A 14,193-nucleotide genomic window follows, 5' to 3' on the forward strand; every position below is an offset into this window, starting at 1 on the left:
AATGTCCTTGATAGGAGTGTTCTGAATTCGGGCATTCCAGTCTCCACAGAGTTATGGTATATCTGTTTTATTAATCTCTCTGATGACAGATTGCAATTTCTCATAGATTTTCCCCATCTCTTCTTTTCTTCCTTCTTCTGGACTGTAAACCTCTACTATTGTCATATGTCCCATAGATATTTTAAAATGTACTAATGTAAGTCTCTCATGATAAAAGATATACGTGTGATCCTTCTTCTCTACTGTGGCGATACTTGCTTCCCTTATATTTTGATGTAATTTATATTCTTGTAGTCCACTGTTCCCCATAATTTAGTTTTTGTTTCACATAATGTGGCTATATTTATCTTCTTCTTTTGCAATTCATTCTGTAGCTGAACTTCTTTTGAGCAGACAATTCTGACATTCCTAGTTGCTGAACTGAGTGTGTCTGGTATTCCAAATGAAGATGGTACGAGTCATAATTTTGCTGTATAGCAGTCAGTCAGCTGCTTACATATTAATGTTCTGATACCCTAGCATGTTTTGATGAACATTTGTTCATTTTCATTTTACACTTTTATTTTTAAAAAGTTTCCTCATATTATTTGTTTATTGCTGAGAGAGAGATGTACCCATCTCTTAATCAAGTGTTCTAATAGATTTTTGTGTTAAGAATTACGATATGACTGGTGTCAGTAATACTGTGTCGATTTGCTCAAGTATTATTGAAAATTCGCATATGAAAATGTTATAAAATTCTTGGGAAGTAACTTGTTAATAAGGCTTTACACGCTCTGCTTTAGAAATGGTAAATTGGGCATTAGGATTATGTTTTACGTGAAGTATCTACAAAAGTGTATTCAGTGCAAGAAAACATGAAAAATGTGGTTCCTTGATTCTACAGTTATCACAACTGTGTAACACATTCATTATTTTTTGAAAAAAAAGTGCAGTGATATGGATTTAGGTAAAAATACATAGATATTTTCAAATCATGTCTTTCATACAAGAGGCAGTAACATAAATTCCAAATAAAGTTTGGAACTAGGTGACATCTAGAGTAATGAGTCAGTTAAGTCATCTCCCAGTTCCTCACATTTGTTCACCTTCTTCTTATCATATTTACAATGACCTGAAAAAATTAGATCTATTGAGAAAGATCTACTATTTATATTTGCTAGTGATATCAACAGGTCTTGCATATATTTAAAACATAAAAGATACAGGAAATTTTGGCACTAAAGAGTACCTACAATTATGGTCCATTTTTATAATTTTGCTCACACATATGCTGATTTATTTTTGGATTTCAAATATACTGCCTTCTACAGAACACAGTGTTTCTTTAATTGTTCTCATTTTTTACCCATACATGTTCGACACCTGCAATAAGTCCCATTTTATTTCTGTAAGATATTATACAACCTTTTGCTTGGTTTTCTACTTTGGGTATAAATACCATAACAAGAACTTTTTATTTTATTGCGATTAGTCACCTGAAAATCACAACAAAATAAGAAACATATTTTATATTTTTGAAGCCTGAAATAGAGAAACAACGAAAGCTTTATATAATAGTTTACTGAGATGAAATTGAGACCACTAAATGTAACATGGGTATCGAAACATACATGGATAAAAAAAAAAGAAAAATGAAAAAAAGCACTGTGTTTTTCAGAAGATATAGAAAAATGGAACGATGTGTCTCTGACTTTTTTTTTAAAAAAAGGCAATTTCTGCTTAATCAGAAGTCAGCAAATGAGATTATTTCAAGCACTCATTAAAACGTATGTCTTTCTAAAAATTAAGCTATGATATTTGTCTAATAACACTAAATATAAGGCACATAATAATTAGCATACTAATTTTAACTGCCACTTCTCAGTAGATGAAAAATGCTGATTTCCAATATAAAAATTTAGGTTAAAGAAAGAACACAAAAAATATTGCAATTTGAAGTGATGGACTGACTCAGGAAAATTGGGCGGTTATGACATTGTGTTTTTAGGGTACATGAAGACAAAAAAGCATTGGTAGTTAAATTTTTTTGACACTAATAATATTATTTGTACACAGTAACCTCAAAATCAGAAGTAAATTATTTCATATTTACATGTACTTGTTATTTTGTTTCATTATTTTAAATTGCCTGGCAAGTTGAGGAACATTCTCTATAATAGAAAAAAATGCTTCTTACAAAATCAACTATTAAATGAATGTTGAGGTATATTTAAGCTGGATACACATTTAGAACCCTCTACTACTGATAGGTATTAATATTTTCATTTCTATGTGGAAAAGTTCATGGGAAACCTATGTTTACTAAAATGCATTATTTCATGATTGATTGTTTATATTTTATGTGAGTAGGATAATTTTTAAGTTTTTATACGAAAAATGTAAATTTATTTCTATTAAGTTTCATTAAATATGTTATCTGATTTTAAGATCTGTACCAGAAATGTAAATAATTAATTCTATGAATTTTTATGGAATCTTTGATCTTGTGTGTGCTTGGTAGGAAGAGTTATAAGAAGACAGTTGCATTTCAGTTACCAGTATTGTAGGAAACAGTCAAGTTCTGTTGTAGATGTTGTAAAGAGCAGCCATGTTTTGTATGGAGTTAAAGATTGGAAGTTGGCGACAGTAATTTTTTTCAGTCAATCAAGTGAAACGTTTCATAATACAGAAGTTAAAATTGTGAAAACTCTTCATTTCATAGTTAAGAACTCAACAAATATTTACAGTTCTGGAAAATTTTTGATTCCTTTGTACAGGAAGTATCTGAGACCATCACACCCCAAAAACAAGATAAGGAGGCCAGCAACAGAATCAGCGAAGTAACAAAACTGTAATTCATTAATGTGGTTATGCTTTTCAATATTAGTAGAAAATTACATATATCCATGAAGTGGACATGCCTTGAGAGAGTTAATGTGGTTTCTGGTGGTCCAGTGAAGAACTACCATAGAGCTTTGGTTTGATAGAAACATTGTAGTGGAACAGAAATTATGAGTTCACCTGAAGCCTATTTGCTGTATACTCTTCATAGTAACTTGAGATTAAAGATTCTGTGAATACATTTTGATTAACCATTTTTGACACAATTCAGGTTTCATTTACTGCAAGGAATTTCCTTTTTTAAAGTTACTATGAGTGGTCTGAACTGTCTTTTTATGGACTCTAGAATTACTCTGTATTCAGGCAGTTTATTTTTCTATTATTATATTCCTCTTTCTGTAAATAAAAAGTAAACTTGCTCCATAATGACAAATATAAATCTATTGCATTTTGTAAAATGTGTTATGATTCTGCACTGATCACTTCAAATGTTATTATTTTAGTGTTACTTCTTCCCCATTGTCACATTCAACTCGTTTACTTGTCAAAAGAAATGTGTTGACTCCAAAATATGCTAGTAAGTTTGAGTTGTGGGCTATCAACTTGTCTGACAGCACTTTTAATTTACAAAGACATAGAACAGTAGAGATCAATATGTAATAAATTAAGCAACATAGTAATTAACTTATGCTAGAGAATGTAATGTGTGATATGTATTATAAACTAATGAAGCAATATAAGGGAATTGAAATGTGTAAAAAAATAATGTGTGGTACAATATATGTAAGGTAAGCCAAATGAATAGAAGATATTCACTGTAGCGACATTGTATGTAATCCCAGTCAGACAATGTGTTTACTGAAAGATTGTGTGATGGTATTCCTAGTTGCACAAGCAGTATTGATGGTTTTACAGCAATTTTCTCATTTCGGGAGAGTTGCTTTTACAATTCATTACATGATGGATTCCTCCCAAACAGCACAAAAAGTGGATTTCCAATTTCTTCACACAGAAGGGGTGTATGCTTCACAGATGTATCATAAGATGAAAAAGGTGTGCGGAGAACAGTGTCTTGCACGATGCACAATATTCCAGTGGTGTCAGCATTATGAAGCAAGGTGTGTGGCCAAGGAGACCCTCTCTCAAAAATTTCGACAGGAAGTCCTGGAGCATTCTCCCTACAGCCCCAATATCTCCCTATGAGATGAATATATCTTCAGTATCCTTAAAACAATTTCTGAAAAGTCAGAGGTTCACTAGTGACAAGGAAGGGCAGAGCACCATGTAAGGTGGATATGTCAGCAGTCTAAGACTTTGTACACTGAAGCCATCCACTCCCTTCTTATGTACTGGGATTGGTGTTTCAGTGGTTGTGTCAATAACCATTATGTACAATTGTACCATTTCACAAGAACTGTAATTCAAAATTTTGTTTACATATAACTGTAGTCTCTTTTTCATTTGTGTCCTCATTATTTTGAATGTGTCAAGCTTTTAGAATTGTTAATAATAGCACATGTAAACATTCTGAGTGCTTGTAAAGACTTGGTATCCAATGTCAAATAAATAAAAAATTGTTCATATACAACTTTTCTCATATGCATACTATCAGGCCATTACTGAAATCAGTTCTCTCAAGATGTACTTTGATTTCACTCATGACTGTCATATTCTTGGTTAGCCATAACAATTTGAAATTCTTTGTCTTCTTTGCATGTTCATACACTACAAATACTTCAAACCTTGCTTAATTTAGTGAATAGTCAGTCCAAATACTACAAAACTGAGGACATGTGCAGAAGAACAGTCTAAACTTCAAATGTAAAAACTTCAAGATAAGTGTTGCTATCCATTTCTGGGTATTGGAAGTATCAAAATTGACATTGGTCTCACCCCTAAATATCACTTAGGGCTGAGACAAATGGCAATTTTAATAGTTTCCAAACCCAGTAGCAGAAGACAATACTTACCTGTAAGCTCTTACATTTGATGGTTAGCCTTTTTTCTGTGCATGTCTACAATTATTGATACAAACAACATACAGACAAGCTACTTCAAATGGTTCGACTGAACAGGGAATCATTCTAGTAACAATATGGGCCACAACTGGGAAAATTCAATGACAGAAGTTGCTTTGACAAAGAGCAGACAGTTATGGCCTGGCACCTTTTAAAGAGGATTTTGGAAAAGGCAAAGCTGATTGGTTATTTACAGATTACTATAGTGACGATCTATAGAAAGTAATCTAGAGATGATGAAACAATGAGCAGGCAACAATGTGTTCGATGTCCACACCTCATCACAGAACATGGATGTCAGAGGCTTGCCCACTCTGTAAAGCAGTAGGGGCAGTGATGTGTGGCAGGTATGATTAGAGAGAACAATACTGGTGTTGTTGCAAGTATTTCAGAGCACACTGTTGGATGCACATAGTTGGACATGGAGCTCTGCAACAGATGACCCCTTCATGTTTCCATGGTGACCCAATGACACTGTCAGTTACAAGTGCAGTGGGCAGGGGATCATCACAGTTAGTGTGTGGATCAATGGAAACGTGTTACATGGTTGCATAAATAATATTTCTTGTTACATCAGGACAACATATGTGTGCAGATGCACTGACATCCAGAGAATAACTACTCTAAAGATGCTTATGGAAGAAACACACACACACACACACACACACACACACACACACACACACACACACACATATATATATATATATATATATATATATATATACTGAAAGATTGTGTAATGGTATTCCTAGCTGCACAAGCAGTATTGATGGTTTTACAGTAATTTCCTCATTTTGGGAGAGTTGTTTGTGCAATTCATTACATGATGGATGTAGTGTCGGCAGACTTGCCAACACTACGTACACTAATTGAAAGAGGCGGTCAAGATGCATGCGCTAACTCACGAAGGATGGAGTGAGGTCTGAAACAGGATACGTAATGAATGTTATACAGAAAAGTACGTAGCTCCTTGAATACTTAACTTTTAATCCCTCATTGTATACATCGTTCTTGATGAGCCATCTGGAGATTGTGGCGATACAAGTGAGACTCTTTAGATACATGCAATGTTACAAATGGCGCCTTGCTAGGTCGTAGCCATGTACTTAGCTGAAGGCTATTCTAACTGTCTCTCGGCAAATGAGAGAAAGGCTTCGTCAGTGTAGTCGCTAGCAAAGTCGTCGTACAACTGGGGCGAGTGCTCGTACGTCTCTCGAGACCTGCCGTGTGGTGGTGCTCGATCTGCAATCCTGACAGTGGCGACACGCGGGTCCGACATGTACTAATGGACCGCGGCCGATTTAAGCTACCACCTAGCAAGTGTGGTGTCTGGCGGTGACACCACAATGGATTCCTCCCAAACAGCACAAAAAGTGGATATCCAATTTCTTCACACAGAAGGGGTGTATGCTTCACAGATTTCTCATAAGATGAAAAAGGATATATATATATATATATATATATATATATATATATATATATATATATATATATATAACTTATTTATTTTCCTGTCACAATTGCATACATATTCCTTAATGATGACTAGTATAATGTCACAACATAGATAGGAGCCCAGTGCTATATCCAGGGAGTGAGTCACAGCCAGTCAATTGAACATTTCACCATACTTGCAGTTTATTTAGTAGTGACACAGTTCGCTGGGCAGTGAGCCTCCTTCAGGAAGTTTCTATATCACTGAAGATGTGTCAGTACTTGTCTTCTGTATTAGCAGTCCCATTTTAGCCATATAAGAGTAGTCCAGAAAAATATAGATACTCCTTGATAGCTCATATCTTTGGAAGAAAATGGCATACCCTTGCAAGTTTGCGCAGTAGCACAGTGCATTGTTTTCTCAACAGATCTCGGCGAGTATTTCTGACAGATGGCAATTCAGCAGTGAATGAAGTAAGATTGTCGTTTGAGTAACAAAAGGCCGTATTAAAGTAGTACTGGAAGTATGAAAACATGATGCAGGCACAATGGCAATGGTATAATGCGTATGGACCTCAGCCACCGACATATTCAACAATTATTCATATTCGCGATAAATTTGAAGCAGACAGTACTATCAGGATTTCCATAAGGAAAGGTCTGGCCTATCTAAAACATAAAATCCAGCTTCCAGAACTGCTGTGTTGCAACATTTTACTAGGTCACTTCAAAAATCTATGAAGCAGGGTGCATGTAAAAGCGATGTAAGCCGATCAAGTGCACAGCGAGTTCTGAAGAGAGCAAAGTGGAAAGTGTACATTACAAGATTGCTGCACGCTGTAAATGAGGACAGCCTGTATTGAAGGGTGGAGTACAGTGGGCAGTTTGGAAGCATGCTTCATGAGGATGAACGGTTTCCAGGTACGGTTATCTGGTCTCGTGAGGTGGAATTCAAACTCAATAATACTGTAAACCACTACAACTGCGTGTCCTGGGCTCCTGAAAATCCTCACATTCATGTGGACAAATATGTTAATCTACCAGGTGTTAATGTGTGACATGGTTGTTATTGTGTGGTTTGATTGGCCTGTTCTTCTTTGAAGGTATCATAACTGGTGAGGTGTATTTCCATATGCTGCAAACATAGATTATACCTGCCATCTGAGAGGTGTTCGGAAATGAACGATTTTACCTACAACAAGATGATGCTCTACATCACTACAACAGAGATGTCAGAGGTTACTTGATGAAAATCTACCTGGACGATGGATAGGTCTGAGAGGAGCTGTTGAGTACTCACCATGGACTCCAGACTTTACACCTCTTGACTTCTACCTATGGGGAACCTTGAAAAATGAAGTTTATCAACAGAAGACAGCTACACTGAACGAGCTATGAGAAACTATCAAGACATCTTGTGTGGCTATCACACCAGCAACACTGACAGCTTTAGCTCTGTCAGCAGGTGAGTGGCATCGACGTTGTTTGGCTGTGTATGGGGGTCACTTTGGACATATAAAATAACCTCCCCCCCATGCCAAAACTGTGACGGTCTGTCCTTTTTTTCCATCACTTTTGACTATCAAAGGGCGTCTACATTTTTCTGGACCCCTCTGTGCATACCCTAGGTGAGCAGGGCATCAACCTGGCAGAGCTATGCATCGATGCCCACTGTGTCTTGGTCTTCACTGTTGGGTCGCTGACACTTTTCTGAGCAGCTATCATCATCTTAACCAGAATGTGAATGAACGACTAGTGCCTGACACCCTAACCATCAGATCGCCTTCACTCTGCCGCCGTTTGTACAAGACCACTTGCTAGGGATACTGCTGGTATCTCACAGTTCGAGGTATGAACTGAGGTGTTCTCATATCTGTGCCACTGGGGTCCACCAACACCAGCTGCTGCTCAACAGCCATTAGTCTATGGTTCGTCACCCTGAGCAACACCACTGTCGACCATGTCATTGGGACGCTAGGCCACCCTGCCAGAATTCTTTGCTTGGCCAACACCAGCCACCAGCTGAGATGAGGCTATGAGAGCTGCAGGGCCGCTTTAAGGGTACTGCAGTCACTGCAGTCCCAGTGGATCCTGAGCTTGGAGGGGGGGGGGGGCACCATGAACCCTGTAAATATTTGTTCTTACTTAATAAAGTGTGCTTTCCTGTAACAAGAAAAAAATTCTTCAAATTTAAAATGTGAACACCCTTCACTCACGCTACATCCACTGTCGAGAGCATCTTCGTTGTTGATTCTATTTTTTATTAAATAAGACAGCCTTGACGAATACCACAGGAGTCGTTCTGCCATTGAACAGACGAAAATAGGTATTTCCATAAAATGCAATGTTAAACAGAACTGACAGTCTTTTAATTAAGGTGATCTTAAAAAGTGATGTTATTAAAGCTTTATTAGTTGATAATGCTGAAGAATCATACATTTCATACAGACAAGAACTAGTCGTTGATGAAACTGGTCCACTAGCGGAAATAGCTAATAATAATGTTTCTGCAGAAGAAACTCCTCTCCAAGAGGAAAGAAAATCATATAAGGATGGTAATGGCTTTCAAATTGTCAATTATCTTAGCGATCTGGGAATCTGGTCAGACATTATAAATGATAACTTTAGGATACGAGAAATTAAGGTACTTCTGCAAAACATTGGCGACATAATTGTCACATTTTCTGTTTACAGCGAGACAAGAAGGTGTTTTAGTGGTTTTCATGGCTTTCACCATCTTCCAAATGATGAAAAAGTTTGGGGAATGTGAATTGCACATTCTCGACTCAAAATTAATTAATCATTCAACTCAAGACCAAAATAATTACGAAGAAAAGAGGTGGAGATCAGTTTTGTTAAGGTTATTTTCCGTAGCATTTTTCCTTTCCGAAACAAATCTTTCGTTAAGAGGCGACGTTTTCCAAAACAGCTGCAACTGAAGGTTTTTTTAGAGATCTTACAGGACTTCGTTACTTCAGATACTAAATAACCTTGTCATACCGCTTGCAGCTCGTAGGGAACAATATTACGACAGCAGGAGAGACGTGTAGAGCAAGAAGAGTGGTACTCAAACTCGTATCATTGAAGAAGAAACAAAAGCCTTTTGTGTCCCTTGATGTGCTCATAGCTTGAAATAGGTTGTTAGTGACGCAGTTGGATCATTTATAATTGCCCCACTTTTTTTTGTGTAGTTCAAAGATTGTTCACTTACTTCCTGTAATATGGACGTAGAGTAATTATGGACAAAGTTTAGGCAGATTTTAAATCGTGGTCTGGAGAGTTATGTGCCTAGTAATTGGATTAAGGACGGAAAAAGACCTGCCATGACTTGATAATGAGATTCGGAAAATGCTGAGGAAGTAGAGGCTGTTACACTCTAGGTTCAAAACAGAACGCGCAAATGACGACAAGCAAAGGATAGTAGAGAGTCGTGCGTCTGTGAAAAGATCTATGCTCGAAACATACAACTACTACCACCATCATACCTTAGCAAAAGATCTGGCAGAGAACCCGAGAAAATTCTGGTCGTATGCAAAATCGCTAAGCGGGTCTAAGGCTTCCATACAATCACTTGTCCAGTCTAATGTGGCAGTTTAAGATAGCAAAACGAAGCTGTAGTTTTAAATTTCACTTTCAAGAAATCGTTCGCACAGGACGATCGTACAAACATACCATTGTTTGACCGTCGAACAGACTCCAGTACGGACGACATAGTAATAAGCATATTTGAAGTAGAACAACAACAGAAGGGGTTGACCACAGATAAGTCACCAGGTCCGGATGAAATCCCATTTCAGTTTTTCAAAGAGTTCTCTACGGCATTGGCCCCTTACTTAGCTTGCATTTATGGCGAATCTCTCTCCCAGCGCAAAGTCCCAAGCTACTGGGAAAAATGCCCAAGTGACCTCCGTGAATAAGAAGGGGAAAAGAAAGGAGTCGCAAAATCACAGACCAATATCCTTTAACTCGGTTTGCTGCAGAATCCTTGAACATATTCTCACTTCGAATATAATAGATTTTCTTGAGAGCAAGAAGCTTACAGTATGTGATCAAAAGTATCCGGCCACCCCTAAAAACATACGTTTTTCATGTTAGGTGCACTGTACTGGCACCTACTGCCAGGTACTCCATATCAGCGACCTCAGTAGTCATTAGACATCGTGAGAGAGAGAATGGGGTGCTCCGCGGAACTCATGGACTTAGAACGTGGTCAGGTGATTGGGTGTCACTTGTGTCATACGTCTGTACGCGAGATTTCCACACTCTTAAACATCCCTAGGTCCACTGTTTCCGATGTGACAGTGCAGTGGAAACGTGAAGGGACACATACTGCACAAAAGGGTACAGGTCGACCTCGTCTGTAGACTGACAGAGACGGCCGACAGTTGAAGAGAGTCGTAATGTGTAATAGGCAGACATCTATCCAGACCATCACACAGGAATTCCGTACTGCATCAGGATCCATTGCAAGTATTATGACAGTTAGGTGGGTAGTGAGAAAACTTGGTTTTAATGGTCGAGTGGCTGCTCATAAGCCACACTTCACGCCAGTAATTGCCACACGACGCCTTGCTTCGTGCAAGGAGGGTAAACATTGGACGATTGAACAGTGGAAAAACGTTGTGTGGAGTGACGAATCACGGTACACAATGTGGCGATCCGATGGCAGGGTGTGCGTATGGCGAATGCCCGGCGAACATCATCTGCCAGCGTGTGTATTGCCAACAGTAAAATTCGGAGGCGGTGGTGTTATGATGTGGCGGTGTTTTTCATGGAGGGAGCTTGCACCCCTTGTTTTTTGCGTGGCACTATCGCAGCATAGACCTATATTGATGTTTTAAGCATATTTTTGCTTCCCACTGTTGAAGAGCTATTCGGGGATGACGATTGCATCTTTCAACACTATCGAGCACCTCGGCTATGGCGGAGTGGTTAAATGACAATAACATCTCTGAAATAGACTGGCCTGCAGAGTCCTAACCTGAATCATATAAAACACCTTTGGGATATTTTGGTACGCCGACTACGTGCCAGGCCTCACCGATCGACATCGATATCTCTCCTCAGTGCAGCACACAGTGAAGAATGGGCGGTCATTCCCCAAGACACCTTCCAGCACCTGATTGAACGTATGCCTGCGAGAGTGGGCGCTGTCATCAAGGCTAAGGGTGGGCCAACACCATACTGAATTCCAGCATTACCGATGGAGGGCGCCACGAACATGTAAATCATTTTCAGCCAGGTGTCCGGATACTTTTGGGCACATGGTGCATGTCCACGAATCAGCATGGCTTCAGAAATCATCGCTCGTGGGAAACTCAGCTTCGCCCTTTTCCCACGTGATATATTGCGAACTATGGATGAAGGGCAACAGGTAGATTCCATATTTCTAGATTTCCGGAAAGTGTTCGATCCAGTGTCCCACTTCAGGCTGTTAAAGAAGGTACGAGCATATGGAATAAGTTCACAGATATGTGAGTGGATCGAAGACTTGTTAAGTTATAGAACCTAGTATGTTCTCGACGACGATTGTTCGTCAGAGAAAAGGGTACCGTCAGTAGTACCCCAGGGAAGTGTGATACGGCCGCTATTATTCCCTATACACACAAAAATTTGGCGGACAAGGTAAAACAGCACTATGCGGTTGTTTGCTGATGATGCTGTGTTGTATAGTAACGTGTCGAAGTTGAGTGACTGTGGAGGATACAAGATGACTGAGACAAAATTTCTAGCTTGCGCGGCGAATGGCACTTAGCAAATGTAGAAAAATGCAAGTTAATGTGAATGAGTAGGAAAAACAAGACCCGTAATGTTCGGATAAAGCTTTAGTACTGTCCTAGTTGACACAGTCTCGTCGTTTAAATTTCTGGGCGTAACGTTACAGACCAATACGAAATAAGCAGGTGAGTATTGTGATAGTAAAGGCGAATGGACTACTGCTGTTTACTGGGAGAATTCTAGGAAAGTCCGGTTCATCTGTAAAGGAGATCGAATATAGGATGCTAGTGCGACCTGTTCTGGAGTACTACTCGAGTGTTTGGGATACTTACCAGATTGGATTAAAGGAAGACATCGAAGCAGGTCAGAGGCGGGCTGCTACATTTGTTATTGGTATGTTCGAACAACACGCAAATGTTATGGGAACACAAATGGAAATCTCTGGAGGGAAGGTGACTTTCTTTTTGAGGAACGCCATTGAGAAAATTTAGAGGGCCGGCATTTGAAGCTGACTGCAGAATGATTCACTTGCCTCCAACTACATTGCGTGTAAGAACCACGAAGATAAGATACGAGCAATTAGTGCTCATACGGGGGCACAGAGACGGTCTTTTCTCCCTCGTTCTGTTTGCGAGTGGAAATGAAAGGAAATGGCTAGCATGGATGCAGTGGATTGTGGAGTATCGATGTAGATGTAGCTTATTTTATGCCTCTGTGAAGCACTTAAGAATCACGTTAACCTCACTCTGAAGCATCTGTATGAACAAGACGGGAGGTTGGGAGTTGAAATGTTTGGGGATGTAATGCCTGAGCTTAATAACGAAAGGCTTGCTGTAAGAGTTAAAAAACATATGCAGAAATGATCTGAAGTGTTTCAGTGAAGTATCTAGTCCCTTGAAAGAAATCTTAAAATTTAAGTTTTCTTTGCGTGTTGTGATATGGCAGAATGTAAAGCACTTCAGTAAAGTTAATGAAATCAACACTTAGTGCCAATGAAGAAACAGACCCAACAGTTTTGAAAAGGCTCAGAAAGAAGTAGAGGAATTGGTTGCGTCTTTAGGAAACATTACTGAGTTAACAGAATGCAGATATGCACTATTAAAAGGCAGTTTTCTTACGAAAGTGGGGATAAATCCATGCCAGGAGAAGAGAACCGCTTAAGGGTAAACTTCCTCCATGTTGTGTCAGACACCGCTGTTAGGGCTTTGAGGGAAAGGGAAGGTTTCAGTAGCTCAGTAACCGCTGTGACTTGTTCAGTGTTGTTTTTGACAATAAGAATTTAACAACAAATCACTAATTTTGTTAGGTGGATTTGTGTTTTTCCACACAAGATACGAGGAAAGCTAAATGGAGTCGTTTCTTATGGAATTAAAGATGTCCTGAAAATCTGAATTGTGCTTGTCCCAATCAATATGTATTTTGTGACATCAGTTACCACAAAGTTTTCCAGTCTCTTTCATGATGCGTTGGAAGAAGCATGGTATCTGGAGATAATAATGGGTGTAATATTTCTATCTTGCTGTTTGCGGTTCCATGTTACTGATCGAAATTTCGATCCATTGTTGGAGATTTCCTTCTGAACATGTCCAACATGAAGCAAAAAATGTGTAGTAAAAGCATTAGAAACAGTTCTAGCAGTGGCTTTTCGTAACTGAGTGAAAGATACAAATTTTGTAGTACTGTAGCAACGATTAAGTAACAGAAACCTTTATTAGTTCTTGGAATGGATTCATATAGTTCAACAGCTGCCATTTGTCTTAATTTGATGGGTACAATGGGGTACAGAGTGGCAATGTAGAAGATTTAGCTTTTTGGCAAATTTTGCGAGTTGCAAAGGATCGTTGAATATGCCTTTTCCATATTTGTGAAACAATAGTTCTGTCGTAATATCGAGAAGTAGTTGCGAGCACCATAATGGGGGTAACTCAAGTGTGTAGACCAGATTAATTTATTAAAAAGTTCTGCAAGTATACAGGGAGTCCAGTTGTCGCTGTCAGGGCGAGCGCGGCGAAACAGAATATTTGTGCACGATGTAGTGAGTACTGATTGTTGTCTGGAGCGTCACGCTGCACAAGTTTGTTCTCTTTCCAGACGTCATGTTTGCTCTACTCTCTGGCGATGGCTTCTAATAACGCTGAAATAAAATTTTCAAAAGCTACCTGTTTAATGTAAAGAAGGCTGAAATTGGTTTGACATA

Source organism: Schistocerca nitens, chromosome 6, assembly GCF_023898315.1.
Source record: "Schistocerca nitens isolate TAMUIC-IGC-003100 chromosome 6, iqSchNite1.1, whole genome shotgun sequence".
Taxonomy (NCBI): domain Eukaryota; kingdom Metazoa; phylum Arthropoda; class Insecta; order Orthoptera; family Acrididae; genus Schistocerca; species Schistocerca nitens.